The sequence below is a fragment of the Onychomys torridus genome, unplaced genomic scaffold, assembly GCF_903995425.1.
Source record: "Onychomys torridus unplaced genomic scaffold, mOncTor1.1, whole genome shotgun sequence".
Lineage (NCBI taxonomy): Eukaryota > Metazoa > Chordata > Mammalia > Rodentia > Cricetidae > Onychomys > Onychomys torridus.
Genome location: NW_023412535.1, coordinates 2,785 through 18,990, shown reverse-complemented (window position 1 = coordinate 18,990; position 16,206 = coordinate 2,785). Strand labels below are relative to the sequence as shown.

General features: G+C 44.5%; 1 pseudogene; it reads right to left on the bottom strand.

Annotated features, from left to right (window-relative positions):
* Positions 1-15,157: 15,157 nt before the first annotated feature.
* Positions 15,158-15,624, bottom strand: LOC118575695 (annotated as a pseudogene).
* Between the last annotated feature and the right edge of the window lie 582 nt (positions 15,625-16,206).

The window sequence follows — 16,206 nt, the reverse complement described above, 5'->3', positions numbered from 1 at the left end:
TCAGTTCCTTAAAGCACTCATTGGCTTTCTTGTATTGCCAGGCTGCTATGCATTAGGGCTTTTGCCTGGGACAGTCAAACACAGTTCTCGCCTTCCATCACTTGGTTGATTCATATTTTTTGTTCTTGTCCCAGCTGGAAAATCTTCCCCTGTGTTTCAGGCCTCGACCAAGCACTTCTCAGGTCCTTCCTGTCATGCCTGACCTTGGCTGATGACATTCTCATCTGTGTTAATACTGTCTGTAGCTGGAGAGCTTCTCTCCAGGTGCCACTAAGCCCCACATATAAAATAGTCACTCAGACGTTTATATTACTTATAAACTGTATGGCCGTGGCAGGCTCCTTGTTATCTACTTCTTCTATCTTAAATTAACCCATTTCTATTAATCTATAACTTGCCATGTGGCTTGTGGCTTACCTGTACCTTACGTCTGCTTGTCATGGCGGCAGCTGGCAGCTCTCTCTCTCCACCTTCCTGTTCCCAGAATTCTTTTCTCTGCTTGTCCCGCCTATATTTCCTGTCTGGCTACTGGCCAATCAGCATTTTATTTAACAGAGCGATATCCACAGCAACTGTCCATTAGTTTCTCTCTCCTATTAAAACCAAAGAACCCTATGCAAGACAGGTGTAAACTTGTGCTTATGTATATGTTCAATACTTAGCAAAATGCTTAAAACTGAGTATGTTGATGATTAACTTACATCAAATATATTTAATTATTTGATGTAAGGATTCTGTCCTTAATTGCATCATCAGCCTTCAACGACAGTGTCCCAGCCTAAAAAGCAGGCAGGCCCTCTGTGCATTCCCTTTTCTTCTTTCTGCTCTCCTTCCGTACCGCCCCCCTCCTCGCGGTCCTTCTCTCCTTCTCTTTTTCCCTCTCTCCCTCTCTCCTAAGCCAAAAGGTAACTATGGCTCGTGATTCTTCCGTCCAGCACTCTCCTCCGTTGGCAGTGGCCAGCCTCGAGCGCCGCTGCTTAACCAACATTTATTACAAATGGAATTCTCTGTTAGCATTAATCTTGTAAAAGGGTAGACTTAAAGCAGGGTAACAGAGATCACAGTAACATACAGAGTCATGTCACACAGTTGTTATGTGAGTTTTCCTGGGGAGAACCAACATGTCATGTCTACTCATCCCAGAAAGGAAGTCTACAACCAAGGAATGAATGCACCTATTTCCAAATTGGTGAACCAGTGAGTTTTTGTTGGGGCTAACACAGGAGAAGCACAGATGAGGAGTAGGGATGACTCAGAAGCAGCTGATGCAACACCAGGAATCTGTCCCTAACATGGGTGATGTGGTGACCCCTGGAACGCTATCTGCAGCTCCATAGTCCCACACAGACCCACAGACCCTGGAGTTCTCCACACAGACCCACAGACCCTGGAGCTCTCCACATAGACCACAGCCTGGAGCTCTCCACACAGACCCACGACCCTGGAGCTCTCCACCCTGGAGCTCTCCACACAGACCCACAGACCCTGGAGCTCTCCACACAGACCCTGGAGTTCTCCACACAGACCCACAGACCCTGAAGCTCTCCACACAGACCCACAGTCCCTGGAGTTCTCCACACAAAGCCACAGACCCTGGAGCTCTCCATACAGATCCACAGACCCTGGAGCTCTCCACACAGACCCTGGAGTTCTCTACACAGACCCACAGACCCTGGAGCTCTCCACACAGACCCACAGTCCCTGGAGCTCTCCACACAGACCCACAGACAGACCCTGGAGCTCTCCACACAGACCCACAGACCCTGGAGCTCTCCACACAGACCCTGGAGTTCTCCACACAGACCCACAGACCCTGAAGCTCTCCACACAGACCCACAGTTCCTGGAGCTCTCCACACAGACCCACAGACCCTGGAGCTTTCCACACAGACCCTGGAGTTCTCCACACAGACCCACAGACCCTGAGCTCTCCACACAGACCACAGTCCCTGGAGTTCTCCACACAAAGCCACAGACCCTGGAGCTCTCCATACAGATCCACAGACCCTGGAGCTCCCACACAGACCCTGGAGTTCTCTACACAGACCCACAGACCCTGGAGCTCTCCACACAGACCCACAGTCCCTGGAGCTCTCCACACAGACCCACAGACCCTGGAGCTCTCCACACAGACCCTGGAGTTCTCCACACAGACCCACAGACCCTGAAGCTCTCCACACAGACCCACAGTCCGGGAGAGCTCTCCACACAGACCCACAGACCCTGGAGCTCTCCACACAGACCCTGGAGTTCTCCACACAGACCCACAGACCCTGGAGCTCTCCACACAGACCCACAGTCCCTGGAGCTCTCCACACAGACCCACAGACCCTGGAGCTCTCCACACAGACCCTGGAGTTCTCCACACAGACCCACAGACCCTGAAGCTCTCCACACAGACCCACAGTCCCTGGAGTTCTCCACACAAAGCCACAGACCCTGGAGCTCTCCATACAGATCCACAGACCCTGGAGCTCTCCACACAGACCCTGGAGTTCTCCACACAGACCCACAGACCCTGAAGCTCTCCACACAGACCCACAGTCCCTGGAGTTCTCCACACAAAGCCACAGACCCTGGAGCTCTCCATACAGATCCACAGACCCTGGAGCTCTCTACACAGACCCACAGACCCTGGAGCTCTCCACACAGACCCTGGAGTTCTCCACACAGACCCACAGACCCTGAAGCTCTCCACATAGACCCACAGACCCTAAAGCTCTCCACACAGACCCACAGACCCTGGAGTTCTCCACATAGACCCACAGACCCTGGAGCTCTCTACACAGACCCACAGACCCTGGAGTTCTCCACACAGACCCACAGACCCTGGAGCTCTCCACACAGACCCACAGACCCTGGAGCTCTCCACACAGACCCACAGACCCTGGAGCTCTCCACACAGACCCACAGTCCCTGGAGCTCTCCACACAGACCCACAGACCCTGGAGCTCTCCACATAGTCCCTGAAATTCTTTATGCAGCTCCAGTGTGAACACCTCTTTCCACAACTGAGCCTGTCGGCCTCCACCCACAGCAACTGTTGACTCTCCTTTACGCTGCCTGCTGGGTAGGAACCTCAAAACTCTTCCAAGTTTTTGTTCTCCAGCACATGTGACCTTTTTAAACCCCCTTGCAGCCTTGGAGCCTTCTGCAATGTTCCAGTTTGGTCAGTTATTGCAACTGGGAAGAACATACTTGTAACAACAGTGTTTCATTAACTCATTGAATTCTCTAAATTACAATGTGAGACAAACATAATATTTATCTCCAATTCATAGAACAGGAACTGATCTAGAGAAGCCAAGTAATATGCTCAAGGTCCCAGAGCTGAGACACAAGATTAGAACATAAGCCATCTGGTTCTGTAGTCCTGGGCCTTCACCGCAATGATGTACAACTTCCTACCGTCAAACAACACTAAACCATCCCCTTCAAAGATAAAAGGCGGTTTTAAAAGGAAAACACCGAAGATTTGCAATGGGAACACATAGATAAGATGATGGACTCCAAGGTCAAGAGTTCTGGGAGAGAGAATACTGGGTAGGACACCTAGCACTGCAAAGAGCAGGTGACCCGAGACCCTGGGGAGAAGGAAGAGATGCAAATCCTGACAGTCTTACTGTCTCTGGGACCTCCCCACTCAGCGTCTGCTGCTCACAGATTGCTTCTCCTGCCCTGCTAGCTCGCCCTTGTTCTCCCTCTTCTGGGAATACAGGCTGAAGGACTAGACGAAAGACTGATGACAGGTAAAAGTGTCACACACATACACACACACACACACACACACACACACACACACACACTCACTCACGCATGAGCAGCCACAGAGTGCAAGTCACCAAATTACATTCACAGCTGCACGAAGACTTGGGATTTCTGCTCTTGACAAACCCAGTCACTAATTCATAGTAAAAATCAATTTTCCTTCAGTGTTACTTGGTGTCTGTGACAAGTAGACTATTATATTAGGTCTTCTAGGTCTTCAGTAAGTGGACAGGCCAATGAGGAAGCCTGACACCCTACAGAGCATCTGAAGGCACTGTCAGGAGAGAGGGAGAGTCCAGAGGTTTCTGAAAAGAAGTTTCTTTGGAACATGCACTCATGATCAAACAACCAGATGTGTGCTCTAGTTCCGAGCACAAACCAATATGCTGAGTTAAAAAACAAAACAAGGGGTTGTGGATTTGGCTCAGTGGTAGAGCACTTGCCTAGCAAGCGCAAGGCCCTGGTTTCGGGCCTCAGCCCTGAAAAAAAAAAGAAAGAAAGAAAACCAAAACAAACAAACAAACAAAAAATAAAACAAAGCAAAACAAGAAACCAGCCAAGAGAACTGCAGGAGATGCAGGACTAGAGACCCAACATGGAGGAAGCAGTTAATTCTAGTCATGGAGTCTGACAGGCTTGGAAGAAAAGATATGGGTGAGTCTGGTTGCCTGGAAGTAGACAGCTTATTATGCTCAGGCCCAGGGTGTACTTGAAGATGCCAGCACAAGCTGTCTTAGGGGAGACAACATGTCAGTCACCGAGACAATAAAATCACAAAATGCTAAATGTCAAATGAGGACGAGAGAAGCTGTTCTTTCGGATAAACATGTTTTGTGGTGAAGGTGGCAATTCACCTTCATTCAGTCACCACAGAACCGACTTTAACAGACTGCGTTCAAGAGAGTAGAGAAGGAACAGGGGGAGGAAAAGGGAAAAGAAGGGTGGGCTAGAACAACAGGAGAGCAGAGTGGAAGGAGGTGAATTTGTGAGCAGCGGAAGCTGAGTGAGGAGGTCCTAAAAACAGTAGACACCAAGCTATTCACCAAGGATTTAACTGTCTGTCAGCTTCTCATAGCGTAATCAAATACCTGACAAAATCACCTCATGAAAAGGAAATAATTAGCTCTCAGAGTTTCGGTTTGGTGACAGTCAGCCCTATTGTTTTGACCTGTGGTGAGGACAACATTATGGTTTGAAACTATATGGTAGAGTGTCATGTTCATGCCATGGCAACTGGAAACAGACAGGGAGGAAGGGGCTGGAGTTCCAGGATAGGCTCCCAGGGCACGCCCCACGTGATTTCCTCAAACTGGTTAGGCTCTACTTCCTAAAGTTGTCACCACCGCCCACAGTACCACTGTTGAGGGCCTCCACCATGGAACCTTAGGGTTAGTTCAGATCCAATCTACAACATCGCACAAGCAGGAGCGTCCACAGCCACCTGCTACATGGTGACCCATGCAAGTGAGACAGACCAAGTGGACAGAAGAAACAGATAATGTCACAAAAAGCCATGTAAGCAAGTGAAGTGTCGTCTCTCTCCCCCCAGCTGACTTCCCCTCCTACATGCCCTAGCTTCACCCAGGTACCAGCTACCGCAGGCCCATCCTTCACAAGCTTCTCCGTTACCATATACGTCAGGCCCTCAGAATCACATGGATGATTAGAGGTACAGGTTCTTGGGGCTCTACACAAGTTGGGAGTCAGCAGCAGGGAGAAGAGCTGGGACCCGTCTTCTGAAGGATGACCCAATTGCTGAAGAATCAAACTCCCATTGCATCCTTTCCCCAACTTGGAATCGTAATCATTTCCCTCCTTTAAAGATCTCTGTGAAGCGTCAATGCAGATACACTCAGTAACCACCAACAATTAACGTTATTCCTCAAGATAGGACACAAGGAATATACAAAATCCAAATATCAGCTTGCCAAGTTTTTGTTAGAAAATGTTTTAAAGACATACTTTAAATGTTTATATGTAAAGAACGACACAGAATTCATTACACACGTTACCGTGCTGTATATACAAAGTGAGACTCCACTACGAAAGGAAGGTGACTTCTTCTGGTCTGAAACACAACTCCCCTGGGTCAATCAGAAAGCCCACATTGCATTTAAACAGGCAACAAAGGGCACTGAGGGTAATTTAACACGAAACAACAAAACAGATCCTACAAAGAAAATGAACTTGCATTTCTTTCCACACTAGTGTGATTTGCAGCTGCTGTCAAAGATCTTAAAACTGGTGTGGAAAGAGGCATTACTGAAACAGTTTTATCCCCACCTGCATTTGAAATAGACGGAGGACAGTTCAGAGTGCAAGGTAGCTGAGCAGCAAGAACTTAGGTGAGCTGAGCATCCGACAGAGCAGGTGACATCACAACAACGTCAGCTGTACTCCAAGGATGCTCAGCTCGCCTTCACCTGCCAACCTTACAGGGCTTCCTCAGCAAGCTGGTGGGTCCCCTCGCATCCACAGAGCCATGTGTAATGATGATGCTGGTTGGCAGCAACCTGCTCATTACACGACAGTCAAGAAGGGACTTCCCAATGATCAAGGTCCTATTGCTTGAGATTCTGTAAATTTTAAAAAAACTAACCAATGTAAAAAAAGTAAAAATAATTTAAAAAAAGACTCAGAGCCATCTGTGATGTTTCCCCTTCTATTTCCAAAGATCTAAACCTACACAAAATGAGAAAACTGTCACAGAATGTAAGAAATAGGAAAAAAGGAGCCGTAGGAAGAGCGAGGGGGAAGGGCAGAGAGAAGAAAAAAGATGAATGAGAAAAAGCCAGAACCGGAGGCCGTGTTTTTGACAGCCGGGCATTTGTTTCCACTGACCACTGTAATGGATTCCAGGTGTCTGCTGGGCAAACCTCCCTGCCTTTCTCACTGGCAGGTCATGAGAGGAAAACCTGATCTTTTCACTCCCAGGGCTGTGGCTCCGTGTCGGGGCCCAGCTACTTCCTCCTCCCCTTTAGATTCTCAGTCTTAAGTCTGCAGTTCAGAAAAGCAAAAGGCCGAGAAGCAGCTAGAAGGAATTCCATTTGAACCCCGAAGGCAGGGGCTGAGACGCGCCCCACAGTTCAGCCTGGTTCACTTCAGTGCGACAGAGATTTCTCTTTTTGTTCATCTATTTTGCTGCTTTATATTATTTGACAAATACACCCTAAGATGTCAGAAGTTTGCCATCCGTAAGCAAGGGTTTAATAATCTGTTGTAGAAAAAAAAGGACAATTACTTCTCTGTCCAAAAGCTCAATTTTTTTTTGTCTCTCATCAGTTCTCCCCCATCCCTGTAGCCAACTGGCTCCAACACAAGAGTGAAGTCATTTCTTTCCTCTGTGATTGATTTTCTGTCTCATGATAAGCAAGAAAAATACTGTAAGGCAAGAGAGAGTGATTCACAACAAATACTTCTCGAAAACACAACTCCGGAGAGCCAGAGTACTGGGCACCCAAGACTTGACTGTCCTGCATCTTCACATCTCTTCCTGTATAACAAACATAATAAATTTCTAGTAAAGCCCCGTGCTGAGTACATCATCTTAAGAAGAGCCTTCTTGGGTTGGGGATTTAGCTCAGTGGTAGAGCGCTTGCCTAGCAAGCGCAAGGTCCTGGGTTCAATCCTCAGCTCAAAAAAAAAAAAGAGCCTCCTGGGTATCACTTTCTTCTATCTCTAGAACTATAGTGGATGCAAAGAATCATCCACATTTTCAGGTGAAAAGCCTGTTTACAGCAGCTATGAGCTCTGCCAGAGGACACGTGGCTAATTACAAATGGCAGAGCCAGGACAAAAGACACAGATCTCCTCTGAGATGAATGTGTCAGGTCCGTGTTCCCTGGGTTTACAACTGAAGAGGAAAGTCCCCCGGACCTGCTACTGGATACTTCCCTGTTATCAACTTCTACTTGAGTAAATCTCCTCTGTGAAACAATTGTATCTTAAATCTCTTTTTTCTTTTTCTTTCTTTTCTTTTTTTCTTTTTTTCTTGAGACAGGGTTTCTCTGTGCAGCTTTGTGCCTTTCCTGGAACTCATTTCCAGGTAGGCCTTGAACTCACAGAGATCCACCTGCCTCTGCCTGCTGAGTGCTGGAATTAAAGGCGTGTGCCACCACCGCCTGGCTTAAATCTCTTTTCAATGTATCCATCTCCGCGTATGATTAAGTGGAACATGGCAAACTTACACTTTTCTAAAGTAACTAGACCATGGTGGGCTCCAATAACTGAGTGAGGCTTTGTCTTAGTTGCATTAAGTTCTAGACCCCCAAATACACAGAACTGAGTAGATCAAGCTCAGAGCAATCCATCTACCAAAAGCTTGGACGAGACACATGATATGAAGCATGCTGCCTGACAGATGCTGTCCTTTCATTTTCTAATGTAAGCAAAAAGCCTACTAAAAAATTCAGCTAACTTAGGGAAGAAAACATGGCTGGCTAAATCAATGCATCTGCTCCATCCCTGCTTCTTCCTCCCTGCAGGTTTTAATGAAATTTTCTCAGGGTAGGCTCCATTAAGGGGATCTAGGCAGACACCAAAAAACGTAGCTCCCATCCTCCACCCGGTGCTGCGGGACAAGCGTCACACAGTCCATCGACACGCTGAAGGATGTTTACAACAGTACTGTCTTTGTGAAAAATCCAGAAGGTTCCTTGTGATCTTTGGGTCAAGAGTAATTGTTCTTTTACAGAGCAACTGAGCTGATTCTTATTCTCACGGACTCTCTACACTTCAAAACTAAGGAAGCTTATCATCCTGTTGCTAAATAAATAAATACAACACATCAACCTCAGGGTCTACCTGCGAGCTACTCATGGTTATGGTGTGCAATGCACTTTTGTGACTTTCTTCCTCTCCCAGCCGGTCCCAACTCCTCACTGGCATCTTTCTCAGCTACTTTCAATTTGAATCTTGAATGTGTTTCTTTAATTTGGGTGAGGTTTTATAGAGGTAAGGGCAAGCGCAAGTAAGCAAATTCAAACGCACACACAGAAAGAAAAATAGAATAATGTGTGCTGACACTGCGAAGTACATTTGAACTGATCTTCATGGAAATCCATTTAAATTCTCTGCAAAACACTTTCTAAACTATTATGTTCCGGCTTGAATTTTAAACTCTTGTTGAAAAGAAATTATTTTGTTTATGTACAGTACTTCTGTGGTTTTTAAATTACATTTTATTTATTTGTGTGTGTGCCACAGCATACATGTGGAGGTCAAAGGACAGCTTGTGAGAATCAGTTCTCTCCTTACACCATGTGGGGTTCAGAGTTCAGGTCATTAGTCTTGGTGGAAGAATATTTACCTTGAGCCATGTCAAAAACTTGAGATAACATATTTTAATTAACCGAGTTTACGAAGTAAGCTACACAGAACCTTAACATTAACAAAAACAAGAAGACAGGAGAGACTTCCTGGAAAGGAGGTGGTTGCCTGCACACAGGCAGATAAAACACACAGGCAAGTGCATCTTCCTGTGATACCCAGTTGTTTAGAGACCATAGGATTATACACATTTCTCAGACAATCTTTCGGATTCCCTCTCTACTGCACAGTATATTTGGTAAGAACAGCACAGTTACATCACATCTTCAATTTCACTTTTCTTTCACAGTGGCTGAAATTCTTTTCTTTTCTTTCTTTTTTTTTTTTTTTTTTTTTTTAAAAGATAGGGTTTCTCTGTGTAGCCTGGGCTGCCTTGATTGCTCTGTAGCCCAGAGAGACTCGAGATCTGCCTGAACCTGCCTTCAGAGTACTAGGACTAACAGTGTGTGCCACCATGGCTGAAATTCTTGTTACTCTATGGACGTGAAACTTTAAATCTCTTTATTTGCTAACATTCAATGGATTCAATAAATGTGATGGTTCACGTTGTCACCTTAACAGGATCAGGGAGCTGAGCCTCTGGACCTGGTATGAGGGATTCTCTTGATTAGGTCACCTGACATGGGAAGACCTACTTTTAAAAGTAGTGGCACCTTTCTGGATGTAGGTCCGAGACTGCATACAAAAGGAAAGGCTAGCTGACCATGGGAATCCATCATTTCTGGATGCACCGTGGCATGACCAGACACTGTTTTCCTGACTTCTTCATCACGATGACCTGCACCCTTCAACTCTGAGTCAAAGTAAACCCTTCCTTCCTTCAAGCTGCTGCTTCTCGGGTGTTTCGTCACAGCGATGGGAAGAGTAATACAGCTTTAACACCAAACAGAAGACGTGCCATTATTCCTCTCCCCCAAGCCTGCCTTCGTGGCCTTACCTCTAGATTCTTCCTCACATAAAGCATCCTGGAGGGTAAATGCTACAAGCTTTAAAGGAGCCTTGTCAAAGGCAAATTCTACGAGTGTTATGGAAATGTTGTAGCTCTGAGAACAATTTGAATAATTAAAAAAAAAATCTCTGAACGAAAAAAAATCCCTTCTTAAAAACCCACAAATAACTATTATAGACCAATCAGGGCCTATGTCCTAGGTAAAAATAGCAGAGGCCATAGTGAGCATCAGCTGCCTTTATTCATTATTAAAACCTTACTACATGACAAGAACTTTCAGAGTACTATGCACTGGGTTATCTCACTTAATCCTCCTAATGACCCTGTGTGGTAGACACTCTGCTGCTTTGATGTCATGCTAAGGCTCAAACTGAGACATATCTGAAGGGATACAGGGTTCAGAATGACTCTGGAGTCGGCCCCTTTGCACTGCTGTTCCAGTAAGTCACGAATGAAGACCCTTCTTACGTTATCTTCATGCTCAGCTCTGAGCAGAAGCAGCACTGTGAGACTGCTCATCCCAGGTACCAATTATACAACTGCTGGGCCAATTCTTCAAGCCCAAATCCACATCACTAGCAAAGTAGATGCTCAAAATGTTAGTTGATTGGGTGAAAAATACAGTTTAGTTTTTAGAAGAGTAGAAATGTTCTTCAAGGAAAATCACAAATCCATTCCATATACAAAGCCATTGTAGGGATGGTTCTTTTAATTCTACAGTATTTGTTATTGTTTTATAAATACAGCTGGTCTTTTTTTTTTCTGAAATGGTTATGTGCACACTATATCCTAAGACAATGACAACACTCATAGTATACTTTTTGTATGTAATGAAGAACAGGATTAAACTGAGCAATTTAAGCCCAGGTAACTGGAAAATAAAAATATTTAGTACTGTTTTAAGTTGCATAAAATTATGACCAACCACATACCTAAACGAATGTTTAAGAATCTGGGTTTGAATGTGGCTATTTAAAAGTAGCTAACATTTCTATCAGAGCATTAAAAACCACAACAGAAAAATTATGTAAAACTAAAACCCAGATATCAAGGGTCACTTTCAATTCCTAAGCCAGTTTAGCCTGATCAAAAGAAAAGAGCCCTGCTAAGTTCAATGCAGCAGACGAAGTGACAGACTGGCCTTTGGCCACTGAGCAACAGCACAGTTAGTTAGGCACCCTCTTCCCACCTCCACCGATTGGTAAATCTGTACTTGTTGAGACTATGTGACTGTTAAAATTTGTACTTGAAATTATTTATTTTCCTGCTTTTATTAGAGAAGGTATTTAATCCTAGTGACGGTATTCACTCATTAAATACATACACTCAGATATGTATACTAATAAAATTATACTGGTCTTGTACAATTTTACTAACATTGTTATATTTGTGCTGTAAAAAATCCCAATACAAAGGCATTTTTTTTAGTCTCTCAGTCTTTTGTGTGATGAAACAGGCTTTTTTTTTTGCAGCAACTGTTTTGTTGTAGAATATTGTTTTAGGGTGTGTTACTTTTGTCCATGCTCTGGAACATTTGTTTAATGATGCAAAGATGTGTTTGGCTAAATAAAATTCACCTGAGGAGGCTGAGTCAGCAACTAGCTGACAGGAAGTAGTAGGGAGGAGCCAGGTGGATAAGGATTTGTAAGGAGGGGCGAAGAGACACATCAGAACCTTTTTTGGGAAGACTCCAGCAGGTGGGCTGCTTGCTATTCAGCCTCTTGGAGGAGCAGAATTCCACCTTAACCTTTGAATCTTGAGTTCTTTAGAGGAACAGAGGTTTTGTAGCTTTGCAAGAGCTGGCGCCTGAGGAAAGAGATTTCCCTCGGGCTAAGGCCCCTGCAGCAGAGCTGAAGTTGCTGATTAGGGCCTCCATAGCTTAAAAGGCAGCAACAATGAAATTTAAAAAACAAACAAACAAAAAACAAACAAAAACAAAAACAAACAAACAAACAAACAAAACCACTGTTTCTCTGGTACACTTCATGAGCACCATCATCTACCAAAATCCACTTACCCATGTAAAACCAAAAGGATATAAAAAAGCAAACATGGGGAAAAAGGATTGTTTTTTTTTCTACTTAGTATAGTATTAAGTTACTGTAACTTACTGCTCAAATACTGTTAAAGATGATAAGCGGCGCTGTTTAGGAAAGGTCATGAGCCATGACAAAACCCAGTATCACAGCTTTATTGGTGTGTGGTGGGGGGTGGAACAAAGAACCAGGCCTGGGGAGAAGCACATGCAGAGAGCAGACAGAGAGATGGAGAAGAAAGAGGAGAGAACAGAGAAGGGGAGGGAAGCGGGGAGTGTCTGGGTCCAGCTTTTTAAGGGTTCCCGTGAACATGCGCAGGCGGGCTTATGGAGCTACACCACGAATGCACTAATCGTGTGACCACGCCATGAGCACGTAATCACCAGCGTACACTGGTGACGTAAGGTGCAAGACCCCCTTGCTTAGCTCCTGAACTGCGCATGTGCAGTCACACCGCTGGCGTGGCGGCGGAATCCCAACAAAGGCTAGGTGTTGTCTTCATATATATTTCATTTTCCTTCTAGGTGTCAGAACTAGAATACCATCTGATGAACGTGAGTCTAGGCTAGAAAACACGACACACACAGCTAAGCTTCATGTTAGGGTCAAACCACAACAAAAGGCTTTTTTTCAGCCTAAAATATAAACTTCAGAATAACCACATGTGTTTAACTATAATCTTACAAATCCAGCTCTGATAATGTTTGAATGCCAGTTCTTCCATAATTCTGTCCATTTAGGGGTCATCAGACAGTTATTGCAGGGCTGCAAATCGCTACTCTTGACCTTTGGCACACTAAGATGTACTTCATGTAAGATACACCCATCCACAGAACTGCTACAGATGTCCCTAAGCATGTAAAACTAGTCCTCTCCAGGCCAATGTCACGTGGGAACTCACATGGTCTTAGGACCATGTTTCTTACAATTTGTAAGTGTTTTTTAGCAACCAAGCTGTGAATGTGTATTAAGCTAGAGTTTAGAGAAAAATACTTACAAAATACCGAGTTTTGTCAGTTCAAATCTTGTCTTTTAGAAAGCAGACAGATAGGAACATGAATTATAAACAAATTTTGGCCAACCAAAAGGAGACAGGAAGTGTGCTCTTGAATCTTAAACTCCTGAAAAGTACACTATGACATAATCAGAATTCTTCACACATGTGTACTGTAGCATGAGTTTTCAGACAGGGTTGGGCCCTCTGCTGCTTACTAAATACAATCTTGTTTATAAATGGCCAGTCAATCCCACCACAATGACTTTTATCTCCTTAGGATCACAAAGTGCATGTAAATACTAATTGGCTGAAATGCCTTATAGGCAAAAACATTTCAGTTTGGCAAAAAGGGTATCAATCAAAGCCTACCACCAAACAATAAGAAACAGTCATGTATCATGTAATGGTGTTCTGCTCCAAGAAAGAACATATACAGGATTACAATCAAGTTGGAAAGTCCTAGTGCCTGGTAACACTGTAGTCACCCTACGAACATCAGCACAATGAGCTCTTTGCTCTCATGGTCATAGGGGTGCTGGTGTAAAGAAGCTTACTACACTACCAATAATATAAGGTTAGCACATATAACTGTCTACAGGACACAACATCTGATAAGCAACTATGTTATTGATTTGTCGGTTTATGCAATACACTTCAATGTTATTTTAGAGCATACTTCTTCCACTTACACAAAATTAACCATGAACATGCATACTGTGTTGTGCAGATAGCAGCCCTTTATATGCCCTGTTTAACACATGTCTTATGCTTGATTTCATTTTACACTGCATAGGGGGCTGGAGAGATGGCTCAGTGGTTTGGAGCACTCGTTGCTCTTTGAGAGGACCTGGGTTAGATGCCGACCACCCACATCATTTTACACTGCTTGTTCATCCTGGCCCTAGGAGCAAAAGGCTACATCCTATATAAATGACACCTAGGTATGTGTAAATATATTCCATGATAGTTACAAAGGACAAAAAAATCACTTACTGATTGATGCATTCCTCAGAATGTGACTCTACCTACAACTGTAAATATATGTTAAACAATGCAGAAAGAGCCGTCAATTATTAACATGATGCTGTTTGCTCAATTCTACAATTTTCCCCACTTTGGTTAAGCAGCCTCTCAACAAGCTCCTTCTAAGTTGAAACATATTAGGTCTTTTAAAACTGTTAGATGAGAGGACCCAGCAAATGCCATAACAGGCTGCTCGGTCTTCTCTCAGAGATCAGGCCTCAATTTCAGTTTCCTGAGACTGAATATGCAGTTTCTAAAAGAGCCACCAACAAAGGGCAATTAATCACTCATACCCCTGATAACAGGGACAAGGGAGATAGAACACACCAAGCCTGGGCCACTGAGCCAGCCCCCACAGTCAGAATGTGCTAGGCCAGCCAGCTTCCACAGCAGCTCAAGGACAAAGCCTGGGACTTGTCCAGGCCTGCCACAAAATGGAAAACAGTAGCCCTGACCAGCCCTGACTAGCCCTGGCCAATTAAAATGTAATAATGTGATTACCACTTGCTTAAGCCAATCATATCTAAAGTGACCTCACTGCTTTAGGATCTCCCCTTAGCTGTGCTTAAAAGGAGCCCACACATCCTTCTTGGGGTCTTTGCCATCTTGCCTTTATTTGGGATGGCAGGACCCAACATGCTGGAAACTTTCTTGAAATAATAAACAGTCTTACTGATTGCATCCATGGATGGTGGACTTTTGTGGGACTTCTCCATGACCCTAACATTAGACTTTTTCTTTCTTTCTTCCTTCCTTCCTTCTTTTTTTCCTTTTCTTCTTTCTTTTTTTAAGCCAAGACAAGAGCTTAAGTATCAAAAGGCTAGCCTCACACACACTGTAGCTGAAGATGACCTTGAACTACCCACCCCTCTATCTCTATCTCTTGTGTTGGATTAAGAGTATGTAATACCACCCCTGGCTTATCTGGTGGTAGGGCCAAGCCCAGGGCTTCATACACATGCACGCTAGTCAATCATTCTACCCACTGAGATTGCTAGCCCTTGGATCATTTCTTTAAGTGACAAGGTTAATACATTAAGAAGGAAAAGACAAAAATCTACCAACTAGGCTGCGCTGCCATCCTTTCCATGTAGTCTTTGGCCATGTCTCGGGCTTCAATGTTCTCAGGATACAGCACACAGAACATTGCCAAGGCACCCAGGTTGTTTCCATAGATCTCATTCCAGCGGGCACTGTAGTCCTTGTGATCCCAGGGAGGGAGGTACTCCAAGGGGTTAGACAGCATGGTGTGCACAGCCTCCGTGAGCCGAGCGGCAATGTGCTCATGGGAGCTGGCGGCCCTTAGCTGGAGCTCTGCCACCTCTGTCCTGGAGAAGTACAACATCGGGTGGCTGTCATAGTTGGCATTCGTGAAAGGAATCATGACTTCTGGTTCTTGTCAGTAATGTAGGCTGACACAAAGCAAAGCAAATATATGAAAAACACACTGGGAGCACCCCGTGTGTGAGTCCTCATCGTGGCATCAGATCTCCAGATCTCCAAGGCAACCAAACCATCTTCGAACGATCCTGCAAGGGGTACAGAAGACAGTGTATGTCAGTCACGCCTAGTGGAAAAACACAATAGATATCACTTTCCTATAAGGGCTAAACATTGAAAAAGCAAGCTTATGAATTTCTTAATATGCAGCAGAAAGTTGAATTAGGGAGAAACCTGCTAAAACCAAGTAAGGTATGACTTTATAGACCTAAACAACTCTAGGGTTCATCACAAAAACACAACTTGGGACTTACAGAGAAGGGAAAAAAAATATGATGTTTTTCTCATGAATTATCAGGCAGAAAAGTTGAGATTTTTATGATATTTTAGATATTAATACATAAACCACAATAACCAAAAGGCTGTGGTAAACTGTCTGTCTTCTGGGAATCTGAGAAGGCATTATGAGAAATGGAGAAAATCCTGCATTTCTTAATCCAGCCTCCTTCACCACAATGATGTCCCTCTTCCTCACATTCTGCACTGTGAATCAAGCTTTTGGATCAGCACATCTGCGGGGTCTATGCGGACAAAACAGTATGAGTAAGGTTAACTATCCTCCTTGTGGGAGCAGAAGGTGGGCTAGAGAAGACAAAAGAATCTGCC